The sequence below is a fragment of the Neodiprion pinetum genome, chromosome 3 (genome assembly GCF_021155775.2).
Source record: "Neodiprion pinetum isolate iyNeoPine1 chromosome 3, iyNeoPine1.2, whole genome shotgun sequence".
Classification (NCBI taxonomy): domain Eukaryota; kingdom Metazoa; phylum Arthropoda; class Insecta; order Hymenoptera; family Diprionidae; genus Neodiprion; species Neodiprion pinetum.
In genome coordinates, this window is record NC_060234.1 from 22,515,342 (window position 1) to 22,539,512 (window position 24,171).

At 42.6% G+C, this 24,171-nt stretch overlaps 1 protein-coding gene across 4 annotated transcripts in view; it reads left to right on the top strand.

The window, feature by feature from the left end:
* Nucleotides 1–24,171, top strand: part of zfh2 (Zn finger homeodomain 2) — a 210,535-nt gene that overhangs the window by 57,779 nt on the left and 128,585 nt on the right. For all 4 annotated transcript variants that reach the window (XM_046615741.2, XM_046615739.2, XM_046615738.2 and 1 more), the window contains exon 2: nt 899–944. The gene's annotated coding sequence lies outside the window, so the exon portion shown is untranslated. The remainder of the gene's footprint in view (nt 1–898; nt 945–24,171) is intronic.

Genomic DNA, 24,171 nt, shown 5'->3' on the forward strand with positions numbered 1-24,171 from the left:
TTTTAGTCGATTATAGGACATTTGTTATTTTCGAGCATTAAATGACAGCCGATTTAAATGGTTTTTTAAACCTATCCAAATACACTGTCTGGCCCACGCAATATCAGGTTATCCTGTTAAATGATCGATTGGCCGGATAAAAACCGTAATAAAGATCCGATCAACTTAGAAAATTTAGGTCATTTGCATAATCCTGATTAGTCGTTTAGTTTGTCGAACAAAATATTTAATTAAATTAAATCTCGGTAATGCTTTGATTGAAATAAATTTATTAGACACGATAAAAAACCTGATTTCAATCAAACGAATCCTGTTTTGTGCTTAATAAAATGTGGCTAATAGGTGAATCGAGTATATGGAATTTCTCGTTTTCGTGAATGAAGTTCTTATTGAATTATGTTTTTTTTTTTTTTTTATTATCAAAATCAGTGAGGATGTTTTTTGGTGAGTCTATAAAAAATCAGATCTTGTTTTTTTCTTTTCTTTTTGCATAGTTTCATTAATCCTGTCCAAGTTAAAAAAATGTCGCACGTCAAATATTTGTACATTCCTTCCGTTCTCCGTTTTCCCGATATTCTAATTTTTATCAATTTTTACCGTTCAAACTAAGCCTGACGAACTTTCCTCCTCGTCGCTCGTAATTACCGATAGCCGCACGCTTATTAAGATTCATTCTAGCGTGAGTAAACTAATGAATTCTCCACGACTAGTTGGACCCGTCCTGCGTTCTTGGATAAATCATTTTTCCAGTCATGAAGTATGCCCTGCCCAATTTATTCACACGCGTTCGAGCCAGTCTGTAAAAGTTTACCCATAACGAATATAGCTGTAATACAAATATAAACCTTGTCACTTGTCACACCGATTCTCGTCTCCTAAATCTTTTCGTATGTTTCAGGTCGTAGGAAAGGAGTAGACCTAGTCGTCTGCCGTTTTCCCTATCGGTGAGTAACTAAATTACATACACATCTGATATTATACGTGTGTATAGATATTTTTGGTTTCTCGGCTGAAAATTGAGGTCTAAACATTTGTTTTTACCGTTCAAGAAATCCTCCCGAATTACAGAAATATTACGTAAAGTTTAACGTATGCCTCGTTCCGTGTGACTTTTTCTCATTCGGATCACATTTAAGAGATCTTATTCACTCAAGTTTCTTCGCAGAATTTTTAAAAATAATTTTAAATACGACGTCATTCGGATATAATTCTGTGAATAGTTAATTTATCTTTTAACGTAACGATTGTTTTTTCTTACGACGGAGCAGCCAGAAGTCAAATATCAGGAAGAATTATAACTTTTTGTAACTTTTGAAAAAAATTACGGACTGAAATCAATCTTTCAAGATCCAAGAAATCGAACATGTTATTGTTGATATTGAATTAAAGTCAAAATATTGTAAAATTTTACCAAGAAATTGGACCGATTATACTTTTTTACTTGTTATTTGAATAGTAAAGATTGACATGGAGTAATGACGCCCTTTTCTAAATTGAACCAAAACTCCAATACTTTAAGAGAATTTTTACTTGGGCGAAGAACTAACGTTTAGACTTTGACGAGAAGAAAAAAAAAAAGAAAAAAAATATATGCTCAAATCTGAAACAGTCTAATTTATACCCAAAGTTTCTATTCTCATATCCCATACTTTTTGAATCAAGACGAGGCTGATTCTAGCGAGAATTTATTTCGTTTTCCCTGTGCAGCTGAGCTCGATCACGAGGGCTAAAAAATGAACGCCTTAATTTTTAGTTTTCTTGTTGTTGTTTGTTTTTTTCTTTCCTCAAAGTCCACTTTTTTGCTTTTCTCATTCGAGGGCCGCCGCGCCCGACCTTTAACGACGATGATCCTGATCGTTTACGACTTTAATAATTTAGGCGCGCGAGGCGGAGGCGACGCCCGGTCCGTTTCAGCTCGTAAACCGCGTGACTAAATCCGTATTTATGGGTAAAAGAAGTCAGTCCCCGTTGTCCCCGTATCTGCTTCGTATGTGGTAAATTCTCTCCCCGTACGTGTACATATATATATGTATATATATATGTATATATATATATATGCACACCTGTACGTCATCCTTCCATGCCCTAAGAATCCTCCCCCTCCTTCCCTCGCCGCACTTCTACACCCACGCGAGGAGAGTCGCATGCTTTCCTTAATTCTTTTTCGAATCTTGAAATTAAGGACGAATGTAAAATCCGTGGAGAAAGAAAGCAAAGGGAGAAGTAAAATCGAATCGGTGAACACGACAGACTCTGCCTAACTTCCTGTCTCGGAAATCCTCAAAGCGGAGGGAACTTTATCAGGAATAGAAATGTTTGAAAGAGGTTGAAAGATCGATTGATCGACTGACTGATGGGTATATTTATGCCCTGGTTCAAACGCAAAGAGGCAAAGGAAAAAAAGAAATGTATAGAAATGATGTAATCGTAGCAGATAAAATGTAGCACACGTTGTGATTAGGCAAATCATGATAATAAAACGAACCTTGTAATATAATTAAATCAATTCCGAACGGTAGAATAATTTAAAGTAAGGTACAAAATAATAACGAATAAAATAGAAAATTTTGAAAATAAAATATTTTACGTAAGCCAAAGTCAGAAAATAAGATAAATGTAATTAGTTTACATCGCTATCAAGAGCAAGGGGATAAGGATCTAAGCGGTTTTCAAATATTAGCAGAGTTAGTGACGAAGCGGCATGGATAAGTAGAGAATGCCAGAAATAAATATGGGAAAAGGAAAACGAATGTACGACATGTTGAGGTACGATTAGAAGGAATAAAAAAGAGAAAGAGAATCGTTGAGGATTGAAATGAATTTCAAAGAACGTTATGATTAGGTGTAATTTAAACCGTTGCAAGATACAAGAAGAAGAGGAAGAATACGAACCAGAAGATAGAAAAATAAAAGTTGAAAGTTGAAATTAAACAATCACGTTCTCGTGTAACAGGATGCGCGCGATTGCAGCGGAAATGAACAAATATTGATGCGACGAATTCGGTGGCGGGAGGATAAGTTGGGGCGAGCGAAGAGCCGAGTTATGATGTACAGAATGAAGAATTAGAGACGAAGGGAAACGGAAAGAAAATAATGAACGAAACAAGAGGAGGGGGACGGGAGAAGGGCGCGAAGAAAAAAATCTTTTTCGTTTTCCACCCTTGCCTCCGCCAGCTTCTTCTTTTTCTTCTTCTTCTTTCTTCACTCCTTCTTCTTCGCGAACAAAAAGTTTCTTCGTGGAAAGCGGAGGAGAGGAGAGGAGAGGACAGAGAGCCCAGAGCAACCGGCGACGCCGTTGCCTCGACTAATGCCACCCCTTATGCATCCCCATGCCCTATATATACATATATATATGTATGTATATACACCGCATCCACCCCGCGCTTTCAGGCAGCCAGCGTCTTCTTCTCTAACTCACCCCTATGCCGATATTTCCCTATCGATTGATTCGAAACCCCTCGGGAATAGGCAAGCCCCAATCCTCTGCCCCCTTCATTCCCCTGCCCGCACCTCCGTAACGGTGTATACGTGTATGTATCCTACATCCTCGTTTCTTCGTGCTTCGGTGTGTCGGTACACCCCCTGAAAGTAAATTTCTTCTTCGTATAACGTGTGCATGTAACACATCGCTACCTGTAGACATGCCGGTATGTAACGGTTTTCCCGTACGGAGGAGGGAAAAAATAATAATTATAACAGCAAGGGGAAATATTTATTACGTACCTTGCACAATGGGAAAAATTTCATTTCTTATGGTTAAGCAGTCGGGAATTACAGTACGATATGTATTGTTACAATAACGGTTTACACACTGGTCGAATTACGAGAGAATTTACAAATATAACTATTTAGTGCGATTATGATTGTCGATACTGCGTAGTCTGGATCATTCAAAAAAATACCCTCGTTCGTTGTTTTTTTTTAAAATTATTATTAACGGTGATAAAATCTACTAGTCGAAATATCGATATGAATATTTTAAACCCTGAAATTATCGCACTAAACTGTAACAGACCCCGTATAATATGATTCATCCGTCGAAACGTAGGAAAAACTCTGAAAGACAAGACGCTCGGCAAGAATAAAGAGATGAGAGGAGAATTCAAGCTGATCGATACAAGTTTGACGCATGTAGACAAGAATCGCAGAGTATTTGAAAATTATGTTAAAAGAATTATAAAAAAAAAAAAAAAAAAAGAAAACTAACAAAACATCGTGCCTGAAACGCGATTCAAGGCAATTTGAGAACTGCAATGTCCTGCGCGGTATAATAATAGTCAGGATGCAAGCTCCTGACGAATTAATGATCGTGCAGAGAGTTTGGAAGGGAACGATTCAGGCCCTAAAGGGAAACCCGTGATTTCTTGAACTGATTTTCTATCGACTATACGTATACGTGCGAGCGGATTCAATCGAAGCACCCATACATTAATATTTTTCTTCTTTCTCGCACACCTACTATATGTGTCCTTTTTTCTTCTTGGCTTCTTTTTCTTTCCATTTAATAATATCCTCTCGTCCTCGACGCTACGCGACGGTGAGAACCTAACACCGCCCTGCAAAGGAGGAACGAAAGGTTCCTTTAACGGTTTCTATTTTCCTCCCTCTCCCCCAATATCTCTCTTCTTCTCCTCTACATCCCAGATACATACGTAATGGAGCCTCCGTTCCTCCCTTCTTTACTTCCTTTCTTCCTTCCTTACTTCTCTCCGTCGTTGAAACTTTCATACGCCTGTGTATCCCCTGTATGCATACAGACATACATATATGGATACATCTTATTTTTTACATTTCACTTCGCGCGTTGCACTTTCCACAATCGATTTTATTCACCCGCCTCAGTTCCGCGGGTGTACCTTCCACCCCTATAATATATACGCACACCTCCGTTCCATTCGCGTTTCCCCCTTGCGCTCTTTCACCTTTGACAACGTCGAGGACAAAAAGTTTTCCCAAATTTTACAAGTGCCTGGAGCAGCAGCAGCGGCGGCAGGCTCATTCTTGTACGTATATACGAGATCAGGAACTTGAAAGCAAAATTTGGGGAAAACGAATAATCTTCTTAATTTTATGAAACAGAATAAATTTATTTTTCCTTCCAATTTACCCTCTTCGTTAGACATTTCATTCGTGGTTATTACCGAACGCACGTGACAAAGAGAAAACAAAAATGTTTTCAAACTGTCAATTTTTAGAATTACGTAAATCCGAAGAATCGCTTCCTCGTTCCTCGTTCAATTCATATAAATCAGCTTTCAATTTTCACAATTCTGCGGAAAAAACATTCTCCAAATTTGAAAAATCAAAGTACCGTAAGCAGTTATCCGAACAGCGACGGACTTCGAAATATCGAAGCATGGAATTTAAATAAAAATCGGGAAAAATGCAAATCCGTCTCGCGGCGAGGGTTCTTCCCGCAGGGCGTAAAGAATCACTATCGGGATCCCGAGTCTGCCGCGGGGGCGGTTTGTGCCGGCAAGAGTCGCTGGCTCGGTGTAATTATGCCGGGCTGTGATTGGCGTGGTTCGTGGAACAGAGGGTTGTAGCAAGCGGCTAAGCACGGGTGTCGGGGGTTGGGGGCCGGGGTTTTTAGCTCGAATTCATTAGAAGTAAAAATCAATAGGCGACGCTCTGTGCCACCGCACCGGCACCGCTGCCACGCCACCACCCGCCCCCTCACCCACCCCCCGGCAGCAGCCATGTATAAGATTACGAACGCGTGGCTGAGCGCACAAACACGCGCGCACACCTTCGGGGAAAAAAGAGGTAGAAGACCCGACACCGCCGCTCCGCTCCACTCCACCTTTTTTCCTCCCTCCCTCCCTCAAACCACCCCACCGCCACCCTCCTACCTACTCAACGGCATAGGTTTTACCGCCGCCGCCGGTTGTCGGTTCCCGATATCGATACACGAGGTGTACAAGACAAACGCTGTGTATCCTAATACTTCTGCTCGATCCACCACCACCACCCCGTTGGGGGTGGGGGGTTGGCTATCGATCGTTCTAATCGGTGCCTCAATCGTTTTCAGTGAATCGAAACCCGACAAGTATTGCGCAAGGGGGTTTGAAAAAAGACGCGAGGATCGAAAGAAGCTCTTGCCGACGATTAACCCTAGAACGGTACAGTTATTTTTTTGCACTTATACCGGTAACCGAGGGTGGAAACACGCCCCGATCTTGCCAATTCCATCTCTCGGGTACATCGTATCGTTAAGGGTCATATAGGGCCTCATTTTTTTCGGCTTTTGGTAAAACATCGCGTGGGTCAGAACACTTTTCACGTAAGTTTGTAAAAAAGTGGTAAAAAAATTTGCTTTTTCTCGAGTCGAAAACGTAAGCTGTTCTCTTGCGGCGTGAAATTTAAATTCACGTGGGGCATTTTTCAACCCCCCCCCCTCCGAAGGGCTAACCGAAGAAGCTTTGAACGGTTTTCGTTGGTGGGGTCAGGGTTGAAAAATAAAACTGCCAAATGAGGAAAGGGTTGTAAAGAAATTTATAAAAACCTAAACACCTGGTTAGCGTGAAAAAAGTATATTGAAATTCTGATGATTCTATATTTTGGCTATGTAACTTTTTAGCCTTCTACATTTTGAAATTGCGTCAATTAAATTTTCTCGCCTTTGAGCATGCTATATTTTCATTTAATCCTTGTGTGGCTATTCTACCTTTCGTCTTCCACCGCTTTTTCGTGTGTTTTTCTTTTTTTATTCAAATATTCATTTTCTCATCTGAGCACTTCAATTTAGAGTCGGAGCTTGTTACTGTTTTTCACTCGTTCGGTGTAGTTCGTACATGTTGGAAAATAGATTTGTATTACCTATCGATTGCACAATAAAAGTAAAAAAAAATGAATCAAACATTGCGATAAGAGAAACGAAGGTGGAAGAATTTTAACTTCTATATAATTTTTCATGCATTCACAAAATGTAAATCAAAAAACCGACAACAAACACAAGAAACACAGAATGAAAAACTAACCAGGATGATTTAATATCCATCCATTTTAAGACGAGGATAAATAAGGCAGGTTGTACGAATAACATCCTTGAAAAGGTTTTGCAAAGAAGATACTTTTTCCCCTGTGTATAAAGCATAATACACAGACACAGATGTTCTTAGCCGGCGTGTGCTGGTACAAAATACTGAGAAATTTGCGCATCGTAGCTTTATGTGTATTCGGAAACGGATGGAAAGAAACGCAATTGCCGGTAGAAAACCCCAAAAGAAAGGGAGTCGAGGGCGATGAGGGTCGAGGCAAATTAACGGTAATCACCCGCGGACGATCATTAGGCAAAACTTCTTTCCTTACCGGCGAAAGGAAGCAAAGCGAAGAAAAAATGGGACGTTAAAATATTGGCGGAAAAAAATCGCACACCAATTATCGCGAATCACCGTCGAAAATACAAATTATCGCTTGATGTATGCAATACAGCGATAATTCATTAAATTCGAATTGTATACAATATACAACAGTGCAGGATTCGATGTTTTTTGTTTTTTTACGTTTCATCACCTTCGGTGGAATGGAAAGAGTATTGGTTTCGGTCGAAGATCACTTTTTCTAATTTCCACGAATCTTTACGCTTTCGAATCTCTGGAATCCGGAAAACAGATTTGTAGAAAAAAAATCGGTCTGTCCGAGAAACTCTCGTGATGATCTTGGAAACGACTTGATGAAAAAATCTAAAACTTACAGGATTTTACAACGAAATGATGGGCATGAAAAATTGCCATGTCCTGTTTAATTTGAACTTCCGGTTCTACCGGAAATAAACCAGTTTCCAATGTTTTACCGACAAAATTACATATACGTTTTTCCTCCTTGTTACTTTTTCTAAATAAACGATTATGTTTTTCCCGGTTTATACATTTCGTAATTTTTTTTTTTAATTTAGAAGTTTTTTGTTTGTCAGAATGTTGTTTTCCAATTTTTCTCTCAAAACTTTCCATATTTCGCTGCCGATTCTTGTCAGTTTCAGATTATTTCTCTCGGTCGTTTTCAAGATCATCAGAATCTTCCCTTTTCGTGCTGATGAAAAAACTGTTTTTTCGGCTTGTTCTACTTAGAGTTGAACAACGCGTTGAACGGAGCGAAAAAAATAAAGCCTTACATAAACGCGAAGAAAGGACACTTCGTAAATATTGGCGAGAATTCGCGCGTGCAAAAATACGCGTCATCTCGGCGCGTTTCTGACTCTTGCGGGTGGGCATTATATACGCGTGCATATATAATACAGCAACTTTCGTTTTAATAGCCGATTATTAATAACGGCGAGCATGCCTCTCTGCGGAGAACGAACCGAGTGTTTACTGGTAATTACGTGTTTGCGTCGAGCGAACTCGCCTGCAGATCGACCCGACCGCATGCCTGGGATAATTAGAGAGAAAGGGAAAGAGAGGGCGAAGGGATGCGGAGGGGGAGGGAGGGAGAGTCGCTTCGGTTCGCAGGCGGCGCCAGATAAAACTTATAATATTTGATCGCCGGCGGAAAAACCGCCCCCACCTCCCTTCAGCTCCCTCCGTCTTCATGCCGACTTGGTACAACGCGATGAACGCGCGATTCCTCCGCATATCGATTTTCATTCCCCAAAACATCCCCCACCCCCTGAATCGGGGGGCTGAGGTGGTGGACTCGCAATCTTCGTACCAATGCTGGGAGAAAACGAGAGAGATAAATAAATTAAGACTGCGGTGAAATTATGCATAGTTCGGTTTGGTAGAATATATTTTTATTTTTTCTGAATAACTAGATTTTTTTTTGAAACGATCGACGAGTTCAATTCAAGATTTTCATGGTTTTTTAGTGACTATCAGAAATTTAGTAAAAATTTTAAAGACTTTGAATCGGTGCGAATTCTGTCGAGACGTATTATTCTATGAGGAGATTATATATCCTTGTGAAAATCACTGGATCGCGAAAACCTTGGTGAAAAGCAAATTCATAGCCTTCATTCCGACGAAGATTGATCGTAGAAATCCAAAAAGTTTTCGGAATTGGGAAGATATAAGAAAATTATTTTGAACAATTCATGAAAAAATCATATCGCAGACTTACGGATTCATCAGGTTTGATGATGTTGACGTTGCAGGAGAATAATACTTGAAACGATCCTGCAGGACGACGGAAATTCGAAGAATGAGAAACCGAGTCCCGATACGAAGCGCGTGAATCAGCTGATAAGTATCGACGCCAACCATTCCATGCATACGTTTTTCCTTACATGCGATTCACTTGAAATTTTGCATTCGTGGGTATTTGGGGTAGCTGATTACGAATCTCAATTCAAAATTTTTGAATTCAAACTAGCGGATCCAATATGGCGGACGTAAATTCAAAAAATTATTTGATTTGATAAAACTTTACGCTAAATGGTCTTTGAAGTCACTGATTATGAGTCTGAACTCGAAATTGAAAATTTTGTAACGGCGGATCCAACATGATGGATCAAGAACAATAAGAAGAAGAATTTTGAAAAAATTCTGTAAAACTTTTTGGTGTAAATTAAATTTGTGTAAAAATTTGCATTCGGATTTTCTTGGTAGATTGGTCAAAGAGCTTTTTTCATGGAAAAGTACGAGTTTCGATCAATTGTTTAGATGTGCGTTTATGCAATAAATAAGTTTTATATTTTTTCTAGACTTAGAAATATTTCAGGGACCATGTGGAACCAAAAAACTCGGTAGTTGTTGTCATAAAAGTAGTTTAATAAATAAAAAGCTGCAAAAAACGGCGGAACGCTGAGCGTCGCAGCGTGAATCGAAGGATGAAGCTCTGCATTCGTTCCGCAAAGCTGGAGCCATTAACCCCTCATCGGCCATGCAAAAGTCCTCAAAGCTGAAGGAGAGTCGAGGCGGCGATTGAGCCTCGGAGAGCTCCTTGAATGTACGGGAATCGATTAAGCTCCGGTCAACTCGTGCAACTCGCGTTCCTCCCGCGAGTGTGTAATTACAAGCAGTTGGCACGCGACGGGGAAAACGCTGCGGCCTGTGAACTCCCTCCCTCGCAGACGTTCTATTAAGCCCTGGAATATTATTTTTACCAAGACGTGTTCAGGATGAATCGGTGGCTGGACTGTCCGAATGAAATTTCGGAAGAAAAAAAGCGTCCTAAAAATCACCGGCAATGTCGTTTGCGCTAATAATTACTAAACTGCTTGTGAAATTTTTTTTAAATCATCTCTAGAAAGTTTTTACGGTGAATAAAATACGCTCATAAGCGCTAGAGTTTAGTCATTATCAACGTTCTTATTACAAAACCTTTTCACAAATTGTCGATATAGCTTAGTTTGGGTTATTCTAAATCGCTCTTTTTTATTTCTATCGCACAGAAAAGGGATGCTGTGAAATTTTTTTTCCACCATCACTGGAACAAATAACACAGCTGGATATTATTTGATCCGGTTTTTATCATAATCAAATACAAAGCCGATACATTTGTGGGTGTTTCATATTTCTTAGTTGAGTAAAGTTGCACGCAAATTACAATCGAGCCCTTTTTTCGATCTTACAGTAATTTAGACCGTTCACTGTAACAGTCGATCCGAATTCTGGTCATTCTGTCCGATTTTCATCGGCACACGCGACTTTCGACGAATGTGACGCAGGATCGACGAATCCAGGGGCGTGCATATGAATTTAGATCCCGTGTACGCAGGGGATTTACAGCTCGTGACGGTATCGAGAAAAAAGGAAAAGATAGAGAAGCAGAAGAGCAGCGAAGAGGGGAGGAGAGTATGTGCATCCAGACCGTGTTAGACCCGACCCGACCTGACCCCCGGGGTGTCGTGCATCCAGGTATAGCAGTTCCCCGTGCACGGCTATCGCACGGTTCTTACCTTGAAAGAAAATCGAGCCGACTCGCCTGCGTGATCATGTGCGTAACGTAAACTCGCGCAGTTATCGCGGGCTTTGAAACAAACGTCGGTTTCTAACGCTTAGTGAAAGAAAATTTAAACGCATCGTTAATTCGGGTTCACGGTGTGATGTTGTTTTATACGAACACCGGCAGATTCAGTGAAATGGAATGAAAATTCTAGTCGGACAAAATAATCACGGTTGCGGTTGAAAATATCTGAATAAAGATTGATAATGTCTGACCTAACCTAACCTAACCTAACCTAACCCCACCTCTGAGGTGTAATGACCTTTACTATAAATATCGTTAAATCTCCGAAAGTATTTACCTTGTTGTGTCGGAATAAAGCTTAAAATCTGGCTAGAGCTTGTAGCTGTTTAGGGAAAAATAGAGAGTCGAAATCAGTTGCGTAATTTTGGAGTTATACGCGACATACGGACGGAAAGACAGAGAGACGTTGAGTTTTATGTACGTAAAAAATAGATGGCTGAGCAACGTGGCTGTTGATATTTTTCAATAAAAAAGTACACGGATTAGACGATGATTTACTGATTCGAAGAAACATCTCTGTTCGATGCAATGGAAATTATATGGCATTGTTTTGAAGTATGATTTCATTACCGAAGAATGCTTATAAAAATATTGCGAGCTTCTTTTCATAAAAAAAAAAAAAAAAAATTGCTAATCACGTGGTTCGACCTTAAAACATTCTTCTCGCGCAATCATCGAGGAAAAATAAATCAGTCGCAAAAGATTATCGCGTTCACGAACACACGCAAGTCGGGTACGTACTGTAAATATGTTTAAGTATGATGTGCGGATGCATATCCTTGCGCAAAACTGTTGGACGGTGAGGGAAAGAGAGACAGAGAGAGAGACGGGGAATCCGTGTGTATAATTTAAACGTGGAAGGTATTAATAACGGTGTAAATCACGCAATGAAAAACGTTAATATAGTACACTTTCACCGAGTGTGTCTATATGTGATTTACAACTTGTACGCACGCTTATACATGCCTATATAGGCACATAATACTCGTGCGTATACGGTATGTACTTATAGACGATCTGAGTCGACGGACGCACGCGATTTGTTACGCCGATGTTTCTTCGTTCGCGTTCTCATTTCTCTACTGAATATTGTCTCTGTCGCGGTGTCCGCGATATTTTTCTCCTCTAATTCGCCCAGTTTCTGCTTATTCAGTTTTTTTGGTCTAACTATTTTCTCAAACTACACTTGTACTAAACCTATCTTTGGAATTTTTTACCTTTTCGTAACAAGTTGAATGAAAAACAGTTTGATGGATCCGATTCCTGTCGCTTCAGGAAAAGTGAAACCATGCTTGTTAATGCCGTTTCAAAGGCAAAGAATATTCGGATCTTTGTGCGATTTCACGGTGATAATTTTAGTTCATCCTTTTTTTTTCGATCAATTATACATATCTAAAAAAAAAATTTCAAATTCACGATTCCTGCTACTCGGTTGTATTATACTTGCCCGAATATCGACTGTATAGATTCGCTAGGATTGAATTCTCCAGAGGATTAGGAAAGTGCGCGGTGAAGTTTGGCGGAATTCCATGCACTGAATATTCGACGAACACACATAACCGACGTTGAGTATAAGGGGCGGGTCGAATCGAAGCCCTCGAAGAAGCTGCTTAGAGCTGAATTTATACGCGCATCCTGACTCTCCGGGTCCTAAATTCTATTTGAAAAATCCAGACGCGTGCCGGTTGCCTTAATTTCCATCTGCCGGCCGGAATTTGAATATCTATTTTTTATATGAAAGGGATGATCGCCGCTTGCGTTTTAAATTTGCATCCGTGCACGCGGCACGCGCGTATGAATTTCACCTCGTTGATTCTGATTCTAATTCCAATTCTAATTCTAATTTCACCAATCTGAATATATACTCTGAAAGGTGAATCGTAACGTGTATCGTACACCGCGTATACTCGCTAAGCGTGCTGCAGGCTTGTATTACATTTGCGTGCGTGTTTGGCGCGCGACTCCATTCTTCAGGTACGAAGATACCTTCGAATTCGGATATTGGTGCACACGTTCATCGCTTACCTCGTGCGGATATTTTATACTTGATGTCGTTACTTGAAAATTCTTTGGTAAGATGGGTTTCAATAACAGTTTAACCCTGGTCACCTACACCTATGGAAATTTCTACAGTACTTACACGGGGTCACGCAGACCCCGGCCAACTTTGGAACGTTATTACATTACGTTATGCAGTTACGACTTGAACAACATTCTGAGACAAAATTTAGCAATTCAAAAATGGACATCGATGTTAGTTTTAGAAAAAAAACCGACGAAAGTGAAAAAATACGTAATACATACACGGGGTTTCTCAGACCATAGAATTTTTTCAATCATCTTCATCGTACTTGCTCGAACAACCCTGATTCAAGCGCGCTGTCTTTAAAATTTTACGTTAAATGTAAGCGACTAGGGTTGAACAGCGACGATTCTGTCGAATCGATTTAACAATGCTTCTTGTTTTAATCGCAATTGTCAATTCTGAGACTGATTTGAATATTCTTCAAATGCGTGCAGTATTCTCGGAATCTGAAATAATGTTCACATGGAACGAAAGAAAAGAAAAAATACTTCTCTCTCGCTGCAGAGAAATTTTCTGATAGGTCAGTACTGAACTATCTGTACGCAAACCGTTTTCGTAGATACAGATTATCCACTTGATTAAACTGAATATTGTAAAAATCAAGTTATCGCAAAAAAGTTTCGCCGGGATTCGTAATGGATTCAAAGGTGAACCCCGTAAGAACCCGAGCAGGAGCAACAGACACGCGTCGAGATTCATCGGACGTTTACATCCGGCAGAAGTTATTCGTCCCTAAGCGAAAAACCCGGGGCCGACTAAAAAGATGCACACGCGACGCTCGCGAGCTCGTTGAATTTAAATTCGAATACAAATTTGGTTACGATTTGAATATTTATTGATGAAAAGGTGGCGATGTCGTTGGGTCGCCGGCAGACGCGCATCAGGCAGAGACACGAGCCGAGATCATTCAGAGAGTCGGTTCAGGCATCGGCGGAACATTTTCACGGGCAAAATGTATGCGTGCAGCTTATATATTTGCATATACGTCGTCGGTAAAAATCGGGTGAGTGAATGGCTGTGCACTTGTCGTTGAAAGGAGGGACGTGACTCGAGCTTACGAAGAGTTACGGTACATTCGATACACAATATTATACGGGGGGGGGGGGGGGGGAAAAACAACTAACAAGGCGTAAAGGCTGGACGGAAAATTGGTCTCGAGACGAATTTCGGAACGATATAATTTAATTACGTTCAGCTCGGGAAAAGTGATTTGAAAATTGGAGACGACGGTTGGGGTTTGTAATTTCGAGAATCGAGCGGTCTCGCAACTCGAACCAACCCCTGAGGCTCGCCGCTGCGTGCCTGCAGCCGCATTATTCGAACTGGTGTCAGACGGCGATGAGGAGAAGATCCATCCTTCTTCTGTGGGAATCGTTTCGCAGCTCTATCGCATGCCGCATGCTCCAAATATACCGAAATATGCCCGGGTTGTGTGAGTATTTTTGTTAGATTCCTTTTCCAAAATTCCCACCACCTCATGCGCTCAGCCCTAATTCCCCTCATTGTCCTCGACCGCCGAACGAGAGCCTTTGCCTATGGCTTCGTTCCTCTTTATCCCTCTCTCTCTCTCTCATTCTCTCTCATTCCGATCCCTCCCCGGGCGTATAAGTGTCATTTCGGCTTCTCCTTTCGCCCCCGGCGCGACACGTTGTACATTATACCTGCAGGCAGATACCTGCAGCGCTACGTCGGATGGCGTATGACGAGTTTATGGGTGCGTGTGTGCGGCGGTAGTAACAATGATTATGATGATAATAATAACAATAATGACGGCAACAGACGAGGATAGCAAGAGAGAGAGAGAGGGGCAGGAGGGGTGTGAGTCTAGATCAACCCTTCGTCGTCGGTGAATGAAAGAGAGCATAAAACGCGTGCGTGTACGATCTGAAGTGTGTGTGTGTGTGTGTGTACGTGTATGGGTGTGGGGTATATATATTTATGAAAGGAAGCTGTTGCAAAGGGGTTAAAGGGGCCAATAATAGAAACAGTGGATACGAACCCCTTGTGCGCGACCCAAATACCCAAATGCCGAAACACCTAAGTACACGATAGAGCCCCGAGACGAGAAAGAGAGACGGAAAGTGGAGGACAATAAAGTGGTAAGGGGACAGAGGGAGAATGAGAGGTAAAAAAAAAAAAATACCACTGTGATACAATTAAAATATACGTTGCGCTGGTTAGGGAAGCTTGACGATCTCTAATCTTTCGGGTTATATATAGAGAGAAGGAGAAGAACCTGGCGAAATAATGTGTATAATAAAGAAGGGGGAAAGTTGATCTTGGCGCTCCTGGGATGGTGTAGAAGAAAAAAAAAAAAAAGAAATAAATAAAAAATAAGAAGGGAGAATAAAAGGACGATCGATTTACGATGGGTACTAGAATCGTATCCCGCAAGAGGCTAGGAGAGAAAAAGTATAGAAATAATTTTTCCAACCGCTTTATCCGCTATGCCGCTCTACTCGGAAACTCGACTTTGTAAGGCACCGGATAAGATCGCCCGGGAGGAGTAGCCACGTTGTCGGGGGTTGCTGGGCGCAGCACGCACACCAGCGCATGCCTACGTGCCTTGTAAATGCATATTTCGTTGGGGGGGCGAAGAGGGCCAGGCGATGTAATGCCAGGTATTTCGCGCGCGCGGCCCGCGCGCTTATCCTATGCGCCAGAACGGTCACGTGACGACTACCTTTTCCGGTCTATCGCTACAAGCCGAGGCTCCCGTGCTCCCACGGAATTCACGTGCAAATGCGCACTCTGTGCATGTGTTCCCTGGAGCGGCTCGCTTTCAACGCCATGTATTTATCGATTCAGAAGACACAGTAGGTCAACTGTTGCCTTTCAGCCTTTTCATCGTTACGAGTCGGACGGAGTATCCGAACGAAAACAACGCGGTATCCGATATCCGTTAAAATACGAGAAATTAAATTAATCGTCGCGTCGGATATTCGCCGGTTTACACCACTCGTCTCGTAGCTCTTCGCAAGACGAATTCGACGAGCCCTAGCACGTTGATTTCGCATTATCCGATCGCGAGATATCACGGTTTGAACATCGTCGCTCGCTAACTCGCGCAGCGTCACTCGCGCGTGTCGCGGCGCTAGCGCCGCTGTAAATCGCGATATCTCGCGACTGGATTATGCGAAATCGATGATCCAAAGCTCGTTCGATTCGTCTCGATCCAATGATATTTCCAATGTCATTGAATAAATGATTGATTGCTTTTTTCGTATTTGTGAATCGCGCGAGCCGATTCCTGTTTCGTTAACGTGGTTACAATTTTCATGAAAAACTGTGAAAAATCGTCGAAAAAAGCGGAAACAGCTTCGTCAAATGCCCCGTGCAGCTAGACGGTCGGTGAATAAATTCCAGATTCAAATTCATCCGGCACGATCCCTCGCCGCCTGCGAAGAAGCGTTGCTGTTCGATTTCGCTAGCTAACGATCGAGGAATATCTGACCAGCCTGCATGGAGGTGCATAACCGCAGCGGGTCGCTCCATCGTTACTCGACAACTGCATCACTGCTTTTGTCAGCCAAAATAAACACCGACTGAATCGGAAATAGCTGTTTTGACACAGTTTAACGTTACTTATACGGAGCGCATGGTTGCCCGGCGCGACTTTATTCCTGTGCGCTTTATACGCAGATGAGACGATCACCGATGATACGTCTTTGTGCTCGAAGCTGAACGGTACAACTCGAGTATATACTCGCTGAGTATACGTACATTATCACGTTCTGCGGCAGATGATGAGACGGAGGAAGAGGAGGAGTGTATTTTTGCGCTGTCAGCGGCGATTTTTCTAGGTGTAGCATCCTGTGACGTCACAATTAGTGTAATTACAATTACAACACAGAGCCAAGGCAGCAGCAGCAGCAGAAGCTTGTAACCGCGGGAGGAATTAGCTGCGGAGTGAACGGACGAACTGACAAGCGAGATAATTAGACGGGACGAGACAGGACGTGCGCATTAATTAATTAGCCCAATCTAAGCCCACTCCGCTCGTTCTAGGTACATATCATCAACGGCTACCCAACTTGGTCCGAGGCTCGCGACCTCGAAACCTCAAATCTGAATCGGCAATCGGACGATCCGACGCCTGCGAACGGCGATTATCGATTTTTCGATCTCTCAGTCCGTGAAAGAGAAGAAGAGCCTTCCGGAACGATTGACTGCTGATTTATTTCATTCTTCTTGATTTGTTTGTCTCCGCTTCCGACGGTTGGAAGCAAACTTCTCGACGCAGGTCCGGATCTCGGTTCCATTCATCGCACGGAGTGTAAGTACAAGTTGAGGAAGGGACCCGTTTAGAAATAGGTTATTCGGAGCGAGCGAGGATGCACCTACTGTATCAGGTTCGCAACGGCTGGAAGAGTCCGTTGTGTTTGTACCTGATTCCGATCGAACGTCGGAGATTGGGAGACCTTCGGTGCTTCGAATGGGAGGAAGGATGAAAGTGTTGAAAAGGTACGCAGGTACCTCGAGCAGCGAGTACCTACCCAGTCGATTAAACAGAACCGAAGGCGCTCATTAAAATGCTAGACAACAAATAACCGATCGGCTCTACGTGCCCGCGCACCCGTCATATACGCGGCTGATTAATTGTCCGATTTCCTGTTCCTTTTCCCCCCTTTTTCTCTACCTTTCGATTCGATAATCAATCAGTCGCAGGCGAGGGCGACTAACGAACCCGAGTCCCGTGCAACGGAAAACGTCGCAGCTCGCCTGGATGCCCAGAGTTCGCACCATTGAGTCTCCAAGTGCCCGTAGTCACCTCGACTCCTGGTGAAGCAGGCTGGTCCTTGGCCGTCCCCCGAATCCCCGTTCTTCGCCCTCGAGTCCCTTTGTCCACTACCGCGGGACCCCGATCTCACGTGGGGGGCCCCGATGCAGGAACGCGAGTCCCAACAATGGTCCTGCTCGCCCCGAGAGCTACAGTTTCGAATATTTTAAGAGCCTTCCAGAAGGATGGCCGCGTCTTTAATTTCTTTTCTCGAGAATGAAGAGAGAGAGAGAGTGAGAGAGAGATAGATAAAGAAAGAATCGGGACGGTGGAGAGAGAGAAAAAAAATTAAGCCGAATTCAGAACCAGCCGTGCGAAGGTAACTCATCGACAATGCCATCCTTGGCCTCCCCCTATCCCTCCCTCCATCCCTCTTAGCTAGCATCCTAGAGCTCTGCACTCTCAAAGAACACACAACCGGGCACACACGACTACCATGAATTTTTTTATCTGTACGTGTATCTGTGTGTCCATGATAGATGAACCGGTAATTCAATCCATATGCATGCCAACGTACAACGTGCATTCGTATAATGTCGATACGTATCGATTCGAGTAACGATTTTCGGATCGTACCGAACGTTCGCGCGTAGAACACCAGATCCTTGTCTTGATCTCAGACTTGATCCGATTCTTCTCTGACCGTGGATTCGTAATTTACATCTTGCGGGGATTTCTTTTTTAACGCATTGACTGAGTGAATTTTGGTATTAAGCACGAATTTATTACAATACGCTATGTGCAATTATTACGTTCGAAGTCCAATCGTTATTTGTGACGCGAAATGAACGATGTACTGAAAAAAAGTAATCAAAATTCGTTGGAGCGGATGACTGGAGACCAAGTTTTGAGATGATTTCATGAATCAAATATAGTCGATTACAGAAAATTGTGGAAATGAATCAGCAATGGACTGATTTGAATTAGAATTTATTAACTGCCTGTGACCATTTCTCGAACTACTTTTAACGTTTATCGTTTTCATTAGCTTGTTCATCATTCGCAGGAAACATCATCCCGTCTAACTTATTTCACAAAATTTCAATCCGCAGTTTCACCACACGTGTATATATAAAGGCTTTGCTAGCCTGCAGAAATTCAACGTCTGAACTTTTTCGATCTGGTTCCACATCCCGAACTAGAAGCTACAATTCAAGTTCTGATCATAAAACGGTCGCTTGTCAGCTGCCGGTTCGAGATACGATTAAGCGGTTACAATTAACCACATAACGAACGCATTCAGAAAACGGTACTCACGAATTCATCCAGTAATCTTGGCCAGCCAATTGTTCCGAGAGGAACGGAGATCGTCGTCGATGCGGCAGAGCAATTAATTATCCAGATGAACGAAGGTGCGTTTTGGAGTCTGCCGGAACCCCCGCAGATCACGGCTGGGGTGCACAGATTTCGTGGAAGCCGATTGCCTATTAATTTCTTAACTTTATCTCGAAATTTTCTCATGTCCTTCGCCTTCCTCTGCCGTTATCAAAATCGTCGTCGTCTTCGTCATCCGTCCGACTCCCTTCTTCATCCGCTCATTTTTATTCCCTAATGTATGGAGATGCATGCGAACCGGTGTCACTCGGATAGGAGCCGGACTCCCGGACCAGTAAATCTACACTAAATCTCCGCTATATGCGTGCCATCCTCACAGAGACAGACAGACGCTGGGTCCTCCATCCCTCTCACGGACTATCCGCCTTACCTGAAGAATACCGGACTCCAACTGTGCCCAGGCCTTTAAACAGGGTGCCTCATCGTTCTTCCGTGCGTACAAGACGAAACGCGCGTTTTCTCGCATAATTACAACGCGTCTCTACTACGGTCGAAATCAACGAACCGCGGAGTAACTTGGAAAAAAATGAAATAAAATAAAAAATACAAGCCGAGAGGGTAAACGTGTCGAAAATCGAGCTAAAAGAAGCGGATCGCACTCTGAATTATTCCATATGAGGAGAAAAAAAATCGTTCGATTTATGGCTTTCCATAAGCGACCCGACGCCTGGCGCACCCTGCGTGAACGGCCACCTGGACAGTGTGAGGACCGGTCGACTGGTGTTGGTAATTTCGGTAAAGGAGCCCGAGAATCGACGGGGACACAATTTCTGTATACCTGCAGGGGGGGGGACGAGGCGATGATCCTGATGCAGGGCAGTCGCATCCCGAGGGAGAGGAAGGGGCCTGTTTGAGTTGACCAACGTTTTAGTGAAAATATAAAACCTCGGGATGAGTTTCTCAGCGAGAAGGGACTGCCGGTGTCCTGGTAGCCGGGACAAGACAGCCGACAACGCCTTCTATTTATGTACCCGTATCAATGCCGCAGTGCGCGCATCGGATGTAAGATCTCGCGGTGAGCTGGTCAGTATTCCGCTGTGATTGTCCGGCCGTTGATCATAGGCTTGTGTTATTATTTTTTTCACTCCTTCTTCATCGCGCAGCGTCGATCCGGATATTCTAGGAATGTCTTCTTATTCCCCACGTACATACGCTTGAATCCACAGAGATAAAACGGCTATCCGTTATCGGCTATAACCGAGAAGAGCAAACAGCCCGACTGACGGGGAGAGATATCTAGTCGGGAGCATCGAGGGCTAGTTCAAGGTGTCGCGACGTCTTCGGTGCAAAAGTACAGGGGGAAAGGTGAGAGAGAGGCGTGACGGGAATTATCTGGTGTTTAACCTCTTATCTACGGGTACGCTTATCCAGCTCATACGCGGCTCTCGATATCGTTAACCGATAATTTAAGGCCCTGCCGAGATAAGGTCCCGGTTTCCGAGAGCCCCGGAACTAACAAAGTCTCCTCTCGCGGCGTTCTGAGGAGAGAGACCGCTTGTTGGGCCGAAGCTTATTCCGAATCGCCGTGTATTAGAGACATCATCGTTCAGGTAAACGTGAGCTACGGACTCTCTGTACACGCCTTTGCCTCATCGACGTTCGTGTCTTTTGTTTGGCCAGTTGTATTTGACTAGGAAAACCTGATATCGATACTCTCTTTCTCATTCTCTTTCTTCGTTGCCTCTCGTTTGTACCGACACATCGCGCCACGATCCAATTCTTGAACGCACATGAACGACCGAATGACGTATTCTTTAACTTTAAGAATTAGTTTGCCTCTTTTTTTAACGCGTTCCTTCCGCAGCTTTGTTATTTTCATATGAAAGAGGTCGAATTCGACTGATATCGGTACAAGATTAAAGCGACTGATCAGAATATGGGGAACGGTGTGAAGAAATGAGACAGAAATCGTGATTTAGAATTACTGTAGTATCAAGTTTTGATTATGATGCACAAATCTGAGTCATACGATTTTTTAATTTAGAGATTCTAAGAACGAAAACTAATTCTCATATCAGACAATTGGAAATAAAGAGTAGGAGAATTTTGACGTTGATGATCTAGAATATTTGTAATATCTATCTATACTCCTGTTATAATTTAAAATGAAGTGTACGTTTGCCGAAACAATGGAAAATAGAAAAGGTGAAAATAAAGAAAGTGGAAACATATAGAATTGTCGTCATTTCTGTATTATTCTGCACTTCTATATTTACTTCGACCTTTGTACATCATTACTAGAGCGAGTAAAATATTTATCATTTCTAAATCAATCAATTTCACTGTTCTACGTTTTGACGATTCTACACGCAGGTGTATCATACGATTTCTGAATTTTTTAATTCGTCGAACGATGCGTTCGCATTATTAAAAATTTGACTAACGATTCCACTTTTTTTCTCTCTACGAGGGTAAAAAGAGAGAATTGATGAAACTGCATGAAATATTCGATGCGCGGTCGGAAAGTTTGCCACGTGGGCGTGATCTGTTCGTGTAGCTACACACAGGCGGTGTAAGGTTCGAGGAAGTTCGAAAGGGAGCTGAGGAAAGGGCGGCTCACGGTGCGGCAACAAGTGACCAAGCAGGACGGCGACGACGTGCTGGTTTCTAGCGTGTGTCGCGCGTCTCGCAGGAGTTTCACCGCAAGAAAACTCTCAACCGCGCCCTCCGAGTCGCCTCGAGTCTCGTCGCGTCGCGACGCTTCGTCCCCCCAAAAGTCTGGTCGACGACCGCCACCCCCGGACGCCTCCCAGACCAGCCGACGACAAACAATCGATATATCGATCTCTGGTGAACCCGGAGAGCCCTCGGCGAGGCGAAAACAGCGAAGAGTCGAGCCACGCTCGCCGCCCAACCGCGTTTCTTGGGGTAGGCCATGGACATCCGCGATTCCTAGCTCGCTACACCGCGATGGGGTGAATGGGGGTGAACTGCCGGCTGGACGCTGTTCGCACGCCCGGAAAAACGTCTAGTTTAAGCTCCAGCGTCGAGGATGAATGAGCATCGCTTGTCCGAATCGAAGGTTTGGAGGAGGGAAAGTAAGGGTTGAAAATATCTTCAAAAATGTTATTTGCGACAATGACGGTGAACACTAGGATCACCGTTGTTGGATGGAAGTTAATTCGAGGAAATATGAATAACGTAAGACAAGGTGTAGACTGTTTGGGGAAAAGGTTTTGTGGTTGAAACGATAAAAATTATTTCATTCCGGTGTTTCGTTTCCGATTATCATGTCTTTTCGATCATTTTTGATTACCGCTAATATATCCGGTTATCGCCGGTAAGATAAATTTACAAATTATACTCAGAATAGGAGAGGATAAAAGTAGATTTTTGACAGTTTAATTAGAGTAGAATTTCTCGAATGTTTTTCACACGATTTGTCGAAGACTGGTCAGCGAGCAAAATAAACCCAACGTCACGATAGTTCGATCTTATTAAACGTTCCAGTTATGAAATCTTTTTCAAACTGTTGGTTTGTGTTATTTGAACTTACTCAGATTCATTTCCGTTGCATAACAGGAATGTTGTTTCATTCGTATTAACTGTAATTGACGCAAATTACATGGACGAAGATTTTTTAAACGGTTTTCCCTCTTTTCCAAACCTTTAATCTACACGATGGAGTTTAAATATCCTTAGCCATACATTCAGTTTATATAACATCACCGAAAAAAGTCTGCTTAAACGAGAGTCGTAATACTGCTGTCGATTAAACTGAATTTTTATTTTTACTTTGCACGTAACTCCAACCATATCTGTTTTACAATATACAACCTCCTCGTTAAATCGTGCAAACAAAATGAAATCGTACAATTTTATTAAGGAACCGAGGGCGTTTCTTGAAATCAGTTTTCCCAATTTTGAACCGTGTTTACGGAGTTCAACACGCCCCCCTCCCCCCCCCCCCGACAATCCTCGCCGTATAAGCAAGCCGTGTTCTTGGCTGAGGGAAACTGTTTGAAAGTTATTGATCCGTGAGACGGGGGATGACGGGAGTTGGTAGTCGCGAGTCTTTGCACAGAGTACTCGAACTATGAGTATAAGTGCACTGATAAAGGCGAGCAAAGATATAATTAGAACTACAAAACAAAGACGAGAAAATGAAATGGAAATATGAAAGCCGGGTAAAAGTAAAGTGGCGAGGAAGGAGAGAGCGATGAGGACGAGGGGAGGGAGGGGGGGGGGGCTGGACTGTGGCACTTACTTGGTCGTAATCATCCCCTCCCTTCCCCCCCGGCTGATAGTGCCACCCTTTCATACAGCACCACTTCGTTTGTACTTATACCTATGGGGATAATTGTGCACATGTGTATGGATACGCAAGGGTCACCGCACACCCATCTGTTGGTACGGCTGTGTTAACTCAACGGCTTGCACCTGTTTTCGAGAATACAGGGCGTGTTATACTTGTGCAGGGAATAAGTAATTCAAGTAAATACGGAAATAGGGAGGAATAATAATACCGATGTCGATAATAGGATATGTCGAGTTTTGTTGGTAGTGTTCAGTGAAAATGACGATCTGTTGTTTATGAAAGTTGTGTTTGATCAATGAATTAATAAGTTTGCAATTGAACATCGATATTTTTTAAATTCGATAGAATCAATTTTCAATGAGTAGGCGAAGCTTGAGGGGAGCGTGAAAAGTTTCTTTTACACTTTTGGAGTGTTATGAAATTTAATGGGAACTGACTCTAATTCTTGACTTTCTTGTATTAAGGAGTATCGAAGTAAGAAGTTTTATTTTTCTCTGACCATATGTTGCGTACACGTAAACTCTCTTACAACGCAGTCTCGAAGTCAGTCCATAAATTTGTTTTCACTCTTAAATTGACATTTTAAACGTAAATAAAGTCCGCTATCGTCTGAACGGAAGTAATCTATTCAAGTGGTGTTCGTTTAAAAAAAAAAAATTGAATCGACCATCGGAATGCAAAAGTTTTACTGATCTGGAAGAGGAAAATAACTCAGTTAAGAGATGAGCTCGTAACGTGGTTCAAAAACTGTTCTCCTCTCCTCTGATCCTCGTAAATTAAATAAAAACTTGACGATTGGACGAA